Source organism: Sturnus vulgaris, chromosome 4, assembly GCF_052056855.1.
Source record: "Sturnus vulgaris isolate bStuVul1 chromosome 4, bStuVul1.hap1, whole genome shotgun sequence".
NCBI lineage: Eukaryota > Metazoa > Chordata > Aves > Passeriformes > Sturnidae > Sturnus > Sturnus vulgaris.
The window spans coordinates 59,207,686-59,221,541 of record NC_142246.1 but is presented as its reverse complement, the minus strand read 5'-3'; positions in this window follow the sequence as shown (position 1 = coordinate 59,221,541).

Below are 13,856 nucleotides of genomic sequence, written 5' to 3'. Positions count from 1 at the left end.
ATTAAAAAAATTTTTTTTTTGCCCCTCTCAGATTCAAGGGCAAACATTGCTTTTCCCTCCCCTTGTCTCCTGTGTTCTCAGACAACATCTTTGATTGAAGTGGAAATATTTTACTGAAGTAACTGCAAGTACAGACAGGCACATTTATTCTGGTTTGTTTTGGTGCAGGCTGACAAGAGTGAAGGCAGCCTGTGGGCTCCCTGGCAGGGAGAAATATCCCAGGGAAGTGATGGGTGATGCACTGAACAGCTCTGTGTGGTGCTGCTCAGGCCTCCTTTGCATAGTGCAGGTGGTTATGAATCACTTGGCCAGAGTTGAGAGGAGATCAAAACTTGGAAGGAGGCAAAGAATTACAGTTGTGAGTCAACACTGCAAGCGCAGAACATGCCTGGTTTGTGCTGCTCATATGTTTTGCTTGTTTATTTTCCCATTTTGATACAGTGGTCCTCACAACAGCAACACAGATTAAGGGAATTAAACACAAACAAAGCCCAAAAAAACTACACGGGGGATGATTAAACCAATTCTTGCTAAACAAGTTTTCCTAAAATCCAGGCCTAACCCTTATGGATCTGCTAGCATGAAACCCAGCATCCAGGCTGGGCTTTAACATGAGACCATCCACTGTGGCAGAAATATGGGCTGCAGGCTTGGACTGCAAACCAGGTCTCTGCTTTGTCTGTGTATTTGAGCTGTGGAAAATGTTATCCACAGCCCCATCCTTATCCCTATTATTACTATAAAACATCAGCATGTGAGAACAGAATGTGTTACTTCAAAACAAAATGGATTTTAGGAGAGAAGAGTATAGTGTGTTGTAGACATAGAAGATCTCTGGGCAAACAAATGACAATTCTGGCTAATTGTAACCAGGCTCCTGGGTTTTTAGACCCACTATAGAAAAGGCAAGTTTGACGGCAATGCCAATATCAACTGTTGAAGAAGTGAGGGCTTTAAATTTTCAGTACTTTCATAGAATGAAAATGCATTTTTTCAAGATATTTCTGTGTACTTTTCTGGTGACTAATAAGTGAGTTAATAAGCTTCAAATCAGCGTATTTGGACTATTCCATCTCTCTCAGACTCAAGAGTTAGAAGTTATAAATAATGGAGGGTAGGGGGAAAGCAAATTTAATGGTATCAGATAACTTGAGGAAGTGAAGCTTTAGAAAACTCCCTAAGCCTGGACATAGTGAAAATATTGTTGTTAACTCTATGCAACTTGTGTTGTGGCCTAACTTCTGCTACATGGTTGAAAACCTGTGTACTGATAAAACAACCTACACCCTCCCCAGGTTTATCCTGACCTTGTGCAGGACAGCTTGTGTTACATGCCCCAGCGAAATACTGATAAATCAGTAGTGATAAATCAGAACCCATTTCCCTCAGTTTATCCAGCAGTCATTTGCTGGCCAAGCAAGCACGGTAAAACAGTTAAATGATAGTGAATTTTAAACATCAAGAGAGAACATTCTCTCTTGTTTCAGCAAGTAACTGTCTGGACAGTTCTCCATCAGAGCAATGTAAAACAATTGGCCAAACTAGCTGCTTTCTGCCTCCTGTAACTCCAAGAGATCACCAACGAATAATAATTAAGAGAAAACAACCAGTACCCTTTTTTTTTCCCCCCTCCTCTCATTTTAGGACTTGTTGCTGTGCAAATAAATCAGCCCTTACCCTGTGGTTTGTAGCAGTTGCCTGCATAAAGCAGAAAGACATCAGGTTTCATTTTAGCCCTATGTTTATTCAGCTTGAACTCAAACTAAGATCGTATTAAAAACAGATTACAAACCGTTTAAGAGCTCTTAATGCTTGCCAAAACTACCCTGTGGTTTTAAATGAGATGCAAGGCAAAGTAAATGAAAAGTAGTATTTAAGTCACTGTAGAGAAGTCGTGTTACCTAAAACGTGCATAATGTATTTGGCATTTCAAAAAGTACTCAGCAGAACTCCATACAGAAAGAGTACTCTTGTGTAAATGGATGGAAGGATTTAGAATATGAAGTCAATTGTCTGAAATTCAAAAGTCTGGCAAAACTAGGACACGTTTAAACCTGTGCACAGAACTCCTGCTGAAATCATTGGAACACCTGCAGAATTTGACACATCTGTTAAATTTATTGCAAAACCAGATACCAAAGCTCTTGACCACTCTGAATTTTCAAAAATCTGCTTTGAATTAAATTCACACTGTAAACATGTAGATTAGATGAATCAGTCCAGAAATGAAATGAAGCTTGAATCAAGCTTGAAATGAAGTGTGTACTTCAATGATTTGACAGAGGAATTCAGGCAACCATCTCCAGTGTTTAGATGCAGTAGTGTGGCAGTGCGGGGGTTGTGTGTGGACATTAGAGATGTAAAAGCACATGAATGGTAAGCATACAGTAGTTCCTGTGGCAGATCTGTTGTAATGAGGCTTTGATTTTAGCTGTTTACAACTTTGTCAGAATTTAAGCAATTGGAGCTCAAAAGTGTTGATGACAGGTTCCTGCTTCAGGCTAGGACAAAATTCAGAAAATATTATTTATGCTTTTCTGAAAAGGTGGTGGACAAAAATCTATTGTTATTGCTCATATTACTGTATTTGCTATAGCTTTCTTATTTCTTCCTATTACCTGCTGAAGGAAAACCTTCTGTGCAAAGCCTTGGACAAGGTCTTGAAAATTGAAAGAATACTCTCCCTCTAATTTGCCTTGAATGTTTTGCCTTTAATACAAGAGCTGCCCAAATTCAGACAAGCTCTGTGCCTGCCCTGCGAGCACATGTGAGAATTTGTCAGCATGGTTCTCACAGCCCTTCTCATGATGGACAAAATCAGTCACAGGCTTTAGGGGCTGAGCTGGACTTGCACTTCAGTGATCCCCTTCAGTGCAGTGGGCGCTAGAGCTGAGAAGATAGAGAGACTCTCTTATATTCTCTGTGCCCTCCATGTTAGCACCAAGATGGTGTGAACAGAAGGGGAAAAGTTGATCCTGACTCAGTATGGCTTAATCCCAGGTTTTATCCCTAAAAGATGCTGTTTTTTTCATTGCAATCACTTGCATTATCAACGACATCTATTTAATTGTTCCAAATGAATAAATTTGAATGAATAAAATGAATAAAAAGTCCAGGATGAAATTATTAAGTCTCCCTTTTATTTCTATAAAACATCCCCAAAGTGTCTTAATTAGTGAGCCTTTACAAATTTGAAAAATATTCCAGCTTGTCTTACAGACAAAGAAATGGAGGCATTTTCAGAGGCAGATGGTGCAGCATGTGAGCACCTAACACCACCAACAGAATCCTGATCCCCGAGTCCTACGTGGCTTGGGAGGTCAGAACCTTTAGGACTGGGAAGTGTGCCTAAAAGCAGATTATCTAGAAGAAATAACATACTTTGCACAATCACTGTCTTTAATTATGGGTAAAACCACTCGTTTAGGACCTCGCCTCTTTTTATACACAGATGTACAAATATAGGAGAAATAGGAATACCAGTAAATATAATCTATCTTCTTTCTTGATGGAGAGGTGTAAATGCTTCCAGATGTGTTGATGCCATCTGCCCAAAGATTTAGAAGACCTAAATCGCTTCTTCAGTAGCATTATCCCAAAGTCGGATGTTGGGATCTTTTTTACTGTTTAAATGTTGATTTGCCATGGCTGCTGCTGGAGGCTTCTCCCTCACTTCCTCAAGACAAGGAAACCTTTACAGTTTCTCCTGCCTCCCCATCTCTTTCATCTCTTTCAGTCTGACATCCTGTCACATGCTGACAGCAATCACACTGTGAATGGCAAGTCATTTGCTTATTGACAGCCTCCCTTTTACTGTGACACCTGCCAGCAGTGTCTGACCCCTGAATAAACATTAAGACGTTAACAACCTGACACAGGTTCAAGGGTTTGAATAATAATGTCCTGCAGACTCCTACACTCACACAGGCAGCCAAAAAAACCCCCTTTGCACAAAAGTTTGCCATCCTAGGAGCTGGGAAAGGCCTGCTGGAGGAGTGGCTGTAGCAGCAGATTACCTGCATGGATGAGCAGCCACACTTGGCTATTCCTGGCCTCATCTCTGGCCAGTGAAGCTTTGAACATTTTGCCTGTGCTGCAACACTAGGATCTGGGCTCTAAGAAACAGACTCACTGATTTAGGAAAACAACAGGAAAGAGCAAAGAGGGGAAAAGGATGTCTGCAGAAAAAAACCTTCAAAACAAAACAAAACCAACAACACTATCCCCTATCCCTCAAAAACCAAACCTCAAATTAAAACAAATAAACCACCTCCTCCCATAGCCAAAAACAATCCTTCCACTGAATTTTGCAATGTTTGTAGCCCTCACTGAACTGCTCTGGAACTCAAGGGCTCTGAACTGCTTTTGGAGTGCAGAGTCTTGTGCTGCAAATGTCATGAGGATGAAATAGTGTCCATTTCAATGGATTATCAAACGGAGAAAGTGATCCCACTATGTTTGTTTTAAGATTTTACTAGCACTGGGTTTGTTTCTCTTGTGTGTCTGCCTGGCATGTAGCCAGTCTGGGACTCTGCTATAATGGATGATCTATTAGCTTGAAAGACATTCTCATCTGCCACTTGCAGCCATCCCAACCATGTCACAGTAAGTCATGGAGGAAATGAATCCTTTCAACTTGCGACAGCCATGGCTCTTAGGAGCTGTAATTGCAAACCTCAAAGCCCTGGTTAGAAGTACGAAGCTTCTGTACCAAATGACTTGCAGGAAACCTGGTCTGCCTCCCAGATGTTTAATAAACTTAGCAGTGCCCTCTCAAAATCTTTGGCTAGAGTTCAGTCATCTCTACCCACAAGCAGTGCACAAAGGATTCAAAGACTTCGTAAACCACAGCTTTTGTTTTGAAGTATGGATAAAGTATGCTCACACATTTCTCTGGCCATGCTATTTGCTGAAGGAAGCTGGGATGTTTTCCACCCTTATGTGTGACAAAATAGACTCTTACACTTCAACAAGAAGAAAAACATAAAAATTAAGACTTTATTACATTTAAGGTGTTAGTTCAATTGCTGGTCAGTGCAGAAAAAGAAAGATTTATTCCTAATGAAAGCAATTTGACAGTCTAAGTGAAAAGAATTTGGTGGGTAACCTCTGTCAGGTGCAGGGAATTGATTCATATTTTCCAAACTCTCACCACTGCATCTAGCAGCTGTGTGGGGAATGGCTTTTGTATTCCCTAAGTATTTGTAAGATGCTGGAAATCCTGCCCAAATCAGAACATAAGTTTAAAATCACCCCAAAAAACTCACGTTCATAGGCCAACAATCCTGATCATATTTCAGACTGAAATTTTTATTTATATAGTTTTAAAATGTGTAAATTTCAAATGCGAAATTTAGTATTATTTAAGATCTTAAACGTGAGGAAAAAAAAAAGGGTTGGCTTGGAAAAAAATCTCCCACTTTTTAATATTCAGAAATAACTAAGTAGAAGAAAAGAAGCTCAAATCTTTTCCAATTCTTTCCCAAAAGGAGGTTATCGACTTGTTTTTCCAAGAACTACCTTTTATTTTTTTTTTTTTTTAAATAACAGTGTTCAGTTTTGCAAATTTGTCTGGTCAAGAGGGGAAAAATCTGTCAGTGGAAAATTTCTTACTCTTTCCACTTAATTGAAAGGTTGCCTGCTGTGTCCCCAGCTGTCCCCTTCCAGCTTGCAATGAAGAGGGGGATTACAAAGCTCTGAAGAATAAAACCTTCCTGGAGCTGCCCTCTGCCCCCAGCACAGCAGCTACTACTCCCAAAGCAAGAAAAATAGCTGGCACTCAGCCTTCCACCTCCTTTATTTAGCATGGTGTGTGTCTCCCAGAAAGCTGGGAACTGCAGCTCCTGAGCTCATAGACTGCAAGGCAGAATCTTGCTAAGATCTGCCATAGATCCAAGGCAGAAAACAAAGCTAAACAAAACTGAATCTTCTCCAGCTGCAGGCAGAAGCACTGGCTGTGTATCTGTCTGAGTAGGCATCTCTTCCTGCACAATTCTGCTGAGACTTTCCTTTCCTAAAAAATAAACCCAACAGTGGTGGGGGAGAAGATAGAGACTGTTATTGATTCTTTTTCTGCTGTTACTCTCAGTAAATGCAAAGACTTGCATTGAGTCAATACTTTTGATGGGCAGGAAAAGTCTGGAAGGAAACAACAGAGGCTTAGCATCTTCACTGACACCATTTGACTTTTCAGTTTTTTATTCTATTTAGCAAGCAACAGTAATTTGAAAACTCTTCACATGGTACTTCATGTAATGGCTTCAAAACAGCCATTCTTGAAACAGAATAAATAGTGACTGCTTCAGTTCTTGTCTAAATATGGTTTAGGGTGCTTTTACACCCATTACAGGCTGCAGCTCTCTGCTGTCAATTCACTACTTTTCCCTGGCAGTTTGCATTTTCCTCCTCTTCCAGCTTAATAGAAAGGAAAGGCACTCTGCCAGAACTCAAGATTCAGATTCTGCAAACTGTTCTGCACACACTCAACATTAATAAGAGCTGATCTCACAGAGAGTCTCACTAAACATTTACACAGTGCTTCAGATGGAGCCCATCAATACAGGTATGTAGGACACAGGCTGAAAAGAAGGATGTTTATGCTGAAGACTGCCATTTCTTTCTCAGATTTACAGTACTGTTTAAATATTATTGCTTTGTTGTCATCTCTACTTAGCAGAGCTATGCTACTCAATAAGAGCATAACCTCAGCCAAGTAAGATGTTTCTCATCACCTCTGACTTCATTGTTAGGATGAACATCACTGCACAACAGGCAAATTCATCAGAAGACTAATTTTAAAACAAGAGAGACTCTGAATCTAATTATTTTTTTTTTTAAAAGAAATCAATTCCTACCTCTTTCTTGTACTTAAATAGCCATGGTGTCAGAATTCAGAAACATAACAATAGTTACATGCAGGAAGCATTTATGAAAGCATCTGAAAACAAACCTTCAAGAAATCAGCAAGTGCCACATTTTCCAGTTTGCTGGAGTTGTGGGATAACACTGTACTCACCTTTCATAAGGCAGCTAAAGATAGAATTGTCCCTCCATTTTTCAGCAATTCAGTTCAATTTCCCAGTCCCAAAGGTTTTATTAGAAAGGTTGTAGCTTGAAAATTTTTGTTTCCTTGCATTGAAAGAAATTTTATTAAGCAAAGAATCTAATATTTCCTTCATTGGGTTTTACTTAAGTTTCACAGTTCTTGGAAGAAGCCTGTATATGTGACCAAAATATATCTTTAAGGCCCAAAAAGGCACGTAAAAATAACCCTATTTTTAAGGTATTCCAGCTCATTTGTCAATTTTCTGTGAGAATTTAGAGGCAGAGATTCTAGGTGTTATCTACTTCACCCTCCTCACAACCTACACATTAGGCCTTGTTTTAGGCATAGGAAGGTGCAGTTGGCAAAACACATCCGCTCTGTTTTTTTTCGGATGGTGTAGGAAAAAAGATTTTTTTTATTTTTTAAAGCAATTTTTATTTCATATTTTAAAGAAAATTAAATATTTTCACAGAACAATTTCCATTTGATTCCAGCTAGGGAGGTTTAATACAACATTGATATTTTACCCATTAGTCAAATAAACAGTTATATATCAGCATAGCTCTCTATTTACAAAGAATAAGCATTACTTATTGTATTGATCTAGAGCCTGGTCTATACCTTTCCTTTTCCAGCATGGGGGAGAAATAAGAAATTAAGAAATATGTACAGATTACTGAGGACAATCTCTGTAAGAGAGTATTTCCTCCTTCAAAATTACTAACCATTCTTCGAGGACAGGATTAATTTAAGAGTAGGCTTAGATGCAATTCATAATGCTAAATGAGCAGGTGACATTCTAAATAGTCACGCAGAAGTTTTCTCCCTCTCTTTGCAAACACAAATGTTTGATGTGAACAAAGCCAAAAGGGTTTTGTTATTTGCTGAACACTCGACTCTGGCTCCCATTTCCAAGGTCTCCTTACCTTGGGACATATGGGCCTTCAGTTACTCACTCATTTACACAGATCAGAGGTTATCCTTACAAGTGTTTTGACTAAGGCAGCACAAGGCTCTAAGGAGGTTTCCACTGCTTAAGAAATGCCCTCAAATATTATTCTTCCAAAACAGGGAAGGAGGGAGGGCATTTGGATAAAAAGGGGCGATTGGCTAAAAGAGAAATCCAACCACGAAAGTAACAACCAAACTCCAGGAAGCAGAAAATAATTAAGGAGGATTGCAGTTCCTAAGAGGAAGTCAGAGATCACTATGTACAATTTTCACTAAACCGTTTTATTGCAGTTTAAACTCTGTACAGCCGTGCTGTAATCAAAGAGGAGGAGCACCAGCAATGAACAGGGTGAAAGCCATGTGCATGAAAATCTGCTAAAACTCTTTAGGTCACCCACGTGGAAAAGACCAAGCCCACACTGAGCAGCCTCCAAAGCACAGGCAGGTAGATGATAACATGCTGTTTTCCAAGAGTAAATGATAGATTAATAGATTTCAGTGGGTTTTTTTCACAAGCTTTGTCCACTCTGCAGAAGATATCAAAACAGAACTGCAGAAAACCACAACCACATGGCGTGTGTGTGTCAAGGAAGCATGGTCAAAGGAAAGGATGTTTCAGGAAACCTTGGAGACAGTGTTGCCAACACGTCCTGAACAACCAGAGCAAGCGGGAAGTTCTGTCCCTGGTCACGATGCTTTCTATAGCTGTATGTGCATCATTTCCCTTCTATGCCCATTTCCCTTTTTCAGTTTCCTTCAGGATAAGCCTTTCAGTGAAAAACTAGCTTATTTCTATGCATCTGGACAATCCACAATTCCAAAGTAAGGGGCATCACCATGCACACAGAGTTTGGTGTGCTTTCAAATATAGAACCAGAAATCAAAAACACCTTCTGAGCCAGTTTTTAACAGTTAGCTGAACGTTCATGAGCCTCCTGTAGAAATGCAGCCACCACACCTCACTGCATCAAATGAGCTGCAGAGCACCAGTAGGACACAAGCTCTTGAAATAAAAACAATGCTGGCAAAGTGGTGTGGTGGTTATATCATCAGTGAATAATCACCATGATAATTTTAAATAAGTTGAGGAAGGAACTTACTCTGGATTCTGGCATTCTTCAATGCTGTGGAGTTTGAGGTAAAAATCACAAAATTCCTATTTCAATGAACATCATGGACGATAATGACTATAATAAAACAAACCTATGGCTTGATTTCTATAGCATTTCTTTTCAGAAGGGTTTACCAACATGTCTCTCCTGCACTCTACAGAATAGATTCTGTTTTGATCTACCTGCACATGTCCTCTGCTACAACACTGACAGTTTTCCCATCCTCAGTCTTGAAGTCTTGCAGATGATGCATATAAAGGGAAACAGAGCTTGTTCTTCTAGTATTGCTGAATGACATAATATGGGCTAATTTGTACTGAGGTATCAGTCACTGAAGGGTGAACTCTTGTCTCATTTTAAAGAAACCACAGGTGTGAAGAATTCCAATATCTTATATGCTAGAACCAGTAGTAAGATGTAAAGAAGTTCAGCTTGTGTTAAAACTGATATAGCAACTGAGTCCTGGGGGGTGAAAGAATATTCTCTCCCCCTCTCCCTTCCATAGTTCTATGTACTACCATTACCCTGAGTGGAAGAGAAACTGCAAACTTGAAAACATGGTCAAGTAGAAGAGTCTTTTGTTGTAGGAGCTCATAACTTTAGCTTGTCAGCTAGTGCTGTAACAAATCACCCATCTGCGGTGCTGATGATATAAAAATTAGTTCAGAGAGCCGACATGTTGGCTAAAGGCATTATTTAATGTGGTTGCCAGAAATCCCTTCATAAAAATTCATGTCTCCCCCATCTGGTCCTAGTTGTCATGAGACTTCTTGTGTGTTCTTCCTTGGAAGGCAGAGAAACCAAAACCATTCTCCATGTCTCAGCAAAGATCTGTGCTTGATTTTAACTAAATTGAACAGGGAAAGGCTCCCATCACCACCCATTACAGAGATGGCTTTTCCATCACCTTACAGCTCAGGAGGATATTTCCAGTCTGCTTTACTCTTCATCTGATCAGGCAGCAATGAACTCTGTACATAATGATCAGACCTAGCAGAAATGACCCAGAAAGGTTTAGAGGTTTTGCTGTATTCATCCAAAGGAGCACTGCTACTCATATTCATGTCTTAACAAAGCACAAATCTTTACCAGGAAATGTAAAAATCACATCCTGTAGTGGTGTCCAAATAGTTCCCTTCTGGTCAAAGCCTTACAAACATCTCTTTTTGTACCCCTCTGAAGCTGTCAAATTGATCTGTTTTAAAGGAGAGGTATTTCAGCTTGTGTGAAGCAGAGGGACATAATCTCTCAAACTGTCCTACTCAAACAATGAGAAATAGGTGATAAAGTTTATTTAGTTTAATCCAGCACATTGATCAGACCAGCTTTTCCCCAAACACTCTTTAGAGATTACAACTCACTAATAGTCAGAAACTAATAATCCATGGGGGTATGAAGCCTATGGCTTCTACATCCTTCTGGCTTGTGTCTATATGAGAGTTTACCACACTGCCTGGGATAACAGGATTCTCTGCATATACTTCCCTGTCCCTCCTTCTTTCACCACCATGTGTTAGTACTGCAGAGCTCTGGAATAGCTATTGCTCAGCTACTGTTTCAGAAACAGGAGAAATCTCATTATTCTGCAGATACTACACAGAGCTATAATGTGATGGAATTCCTATGGAGTTGTTAATTGAAACACAATAGCTCATTCAAAATCAACTTTTAAAATTTTTTTAAAATTGCTTTTAAAAAATTGCCTGCTGGCTCACATTTTTCAAAGGTTTCTTTAACTTACTGTACATATGAATACTTTCATTTGCAGTAATTTTTCTTGGTGAAAATGATACTAAGTACAATGAAATTTCAAGTTCTATGATGTTTCTGAGTTCAACATTGTGCAGCACTGGAAGAAATTATGCTATTCTGATTGCTCAAGAATAAGAGAAGCAACTTTGAAAACTGCAGTCTTTTCCTTTGTGGTACTTTTCCATAGCTCTAAATGGAGCTAACTGGTTTCCTGTAGTATATGCAATGAGGCAAAAAGATGCGCAGGGGCTTGTAAAACAAAGTATTCTTTACCTTTAGGATATATTTTTTTATTAATATAACCTAATATGGTGAAATTTGGCCACTGATCCACCACGTATCAACAAAGTGAGTTAGGTAACATTTTCTGAGAAAGCTCCACAGGGAGAACAAAGAATAAAGTGTCAGCCCTTTTCTGCTTCGTGCCTTGCAAGGCCTTTACTGCTTTTGCAAAGCAGACAAACAAACCATTCCTTAAGCACAAAAAGTTGGGGATGAGTGTTCTGAAGCTTCCTCAAAAAGTTAGATCACCTCATGAAACTATAAGGTACTCTGCCACAGGACACTGAGTCCTTCACATACAACTGTACCCAATATGCAAGGAGGAAACTCTGGAATTCCTGCCTACAATTGGAGCATGGAACAGAAAAGGTGATTTCTCTGCTTCTAGCAGGATCATGCTCTCCAGCCATTTCCTAAGACCACATGTAGCCCTGTAAAAGTAACCAGAGGTAAAAAACAAGGAGAATCAACCATAGGAAGTAGCTGAATCCTGACTAGAAGCGAGGCCATGTTCTGTTAGCAGTTATCTTTCCCCAGCTAAAGTGGCCTTTAGTCTGCAGAACACTGGGGGAGGCTTCTGGCTAAGGGATCATATGAAGGCTTCAGAGCACTTAGAGGGAGCTCCTCGAGAGATGGAGCTGAATTCCTGCTTCGGGGGACTGAGGATCTCTGTGAAAGACATGCTGGATCTCTCTAATGCTCTATCTGCCCACATTTAAGCAGATTTCTTTCTATTGCTCTTTGTTGTGACATGTGGATCCAATAAGTGTCCTCTTTCCTTCTGGATATCACATACTTGCTTGGCTTGAGTTTTACCACCCCACCACACCCTTCCTTTGAAAGCCTGCCTCCCTCTCCATCGCTCACTTCCTTCAGTTTAATAGCTCCCAAACCTCATCTGTGTTCTGGGCACAAAGGTTACCCGTGCAACCCCAGTCTGGTCTGAACAGCACCCTCTCTTTGCCACAGCAATGCTGCAGCTTTGATCGGCTCTGAGACAAGGAGAGGCTTAATGGCACTAAGTCAATTAATGTTTTCCAGACTTTACACTCAACCTTAGTACTGTAGCTAAGGCTGGTTTATTCTGCAGTGCCAATGTGCCAATCTGGACAAGCAGGAAAAGGAACAACATCTGGGAGAAGAACCTGCTTTTGTAGTCATGGCCAGAGCTGTGAGCTTGGAGAGTTGTGTTTTGCTCAGTCTTTACACCTTCCAGCCCTGCTTGGGGCTGGACATGGCAAGCTGCTTTCATAGTGACAGTGAGCATATGCCGGCACCCAGATGAACTGTACTTTCCCCTGAGGTACTGACTCAGTTTCTTTTTGGTCTTCCATCGGGGATTGCCTCCCAATAACCCCTGTAAGTCCCTGCCTTCACTACGAGTTACTTCTGCTGCTGCTGTGCACAGCAGAAAGAGGAAGCACTGAAATGGTACACTGATTACTAAATGCATTTACTCCATAGAAAGCAATGGAAAAATTTACTAGACAGAAAAAAGGCAACTTTCAGCATTTTACTGAGCAAAGAATCTCCCCTATCCCAACAACCTCATTTCCCCCCATGAACTTAAAGCTGCATCTGCCAACATATGGGCTGGGTACAGATTGTCATGTGGAGGCTTAAGGTGTTTTAGCAAGTTCTCCAGCTAGGAACAGGTGTGTCTTTCTAATGCCCTGTCAAGTAGCATATGGACTTCAGAGAAAATCCAGCAGGGTTTTCAAATCTCACTCTCCTAGCTCTGTCTGGTCAGACACTGTAGGGAAACCCATCTGTGCGAGCTCTCAAGTTCCCTTTGTTCTGTGCTGCCACTCCCGTTGTGACAGGAACTACCACAGTGCAGATTAGAGCTCCTATTTTGATGTTGATGTAGGCTCATCTATGCCTGAGACTCTTACTACACAAAGAGTAAATTCGGGAGTTAACTACCTTGCATACACCCAAAACTTTCAGTGCTGTTAGGGACTGAAGTACAACAGCAAGTTCCCACACCCTTTACTCCTCACCTGGTTTTTCAGAGTTCAACTCTTGACAGCTAATTGGATTTAGCAAAAGCATGCATAAGCATCTAAATCTGGTGTGAACTGATGCCACTTAGATTATGGATTCTTACCTTCTGAGGAAGAATTTCAAACTGGGAGAGAGCAACCTGATGAATGAAACTCAGGCCTGCAGGCTATCTGATCCTGGTAGATCCATCTAGCTTCCAGGCATGCAAATCCAGGGATAAAATTAAGAACATGGAGCTTAGAAAAATTATACTTTAGTTCTCATTCCTGCTGTACACCTGCTTGTGATTGTCAGACTCTCCTTCCTAGTACATCTCTAGGCAGGTAGGTTTTTTCATCTGTATGTTATTCCAAAGGCACGTACCTCTTTTCCTGCCTCTGGAAGGAAAAGGGATGTGAGGCTTTTCTTGCCTCCAGAGACCGCTAAATTGATTGCAAATAATGCAAAATTTATCAGAAAATTAAACTTAAACTGAGAGTCCTACATTCCTAAATAAACTAAGTTATATAACTTTAAAAAAATTTACATCCTGCATCCTTAACCACAGGCATATTTTTGTCTTTTTCTCATGCCTTACATGCTGACATTCTTTCTGTTACCACCTGTCACCAGAGAGCTTCTCTATGTATTCAGTCCCTTGCTGTCCATATTTTCCTTCTTGAGTAGATCTAGGTCAGTCCAGTTCATCAAAGTGAGTTCACTGCAGT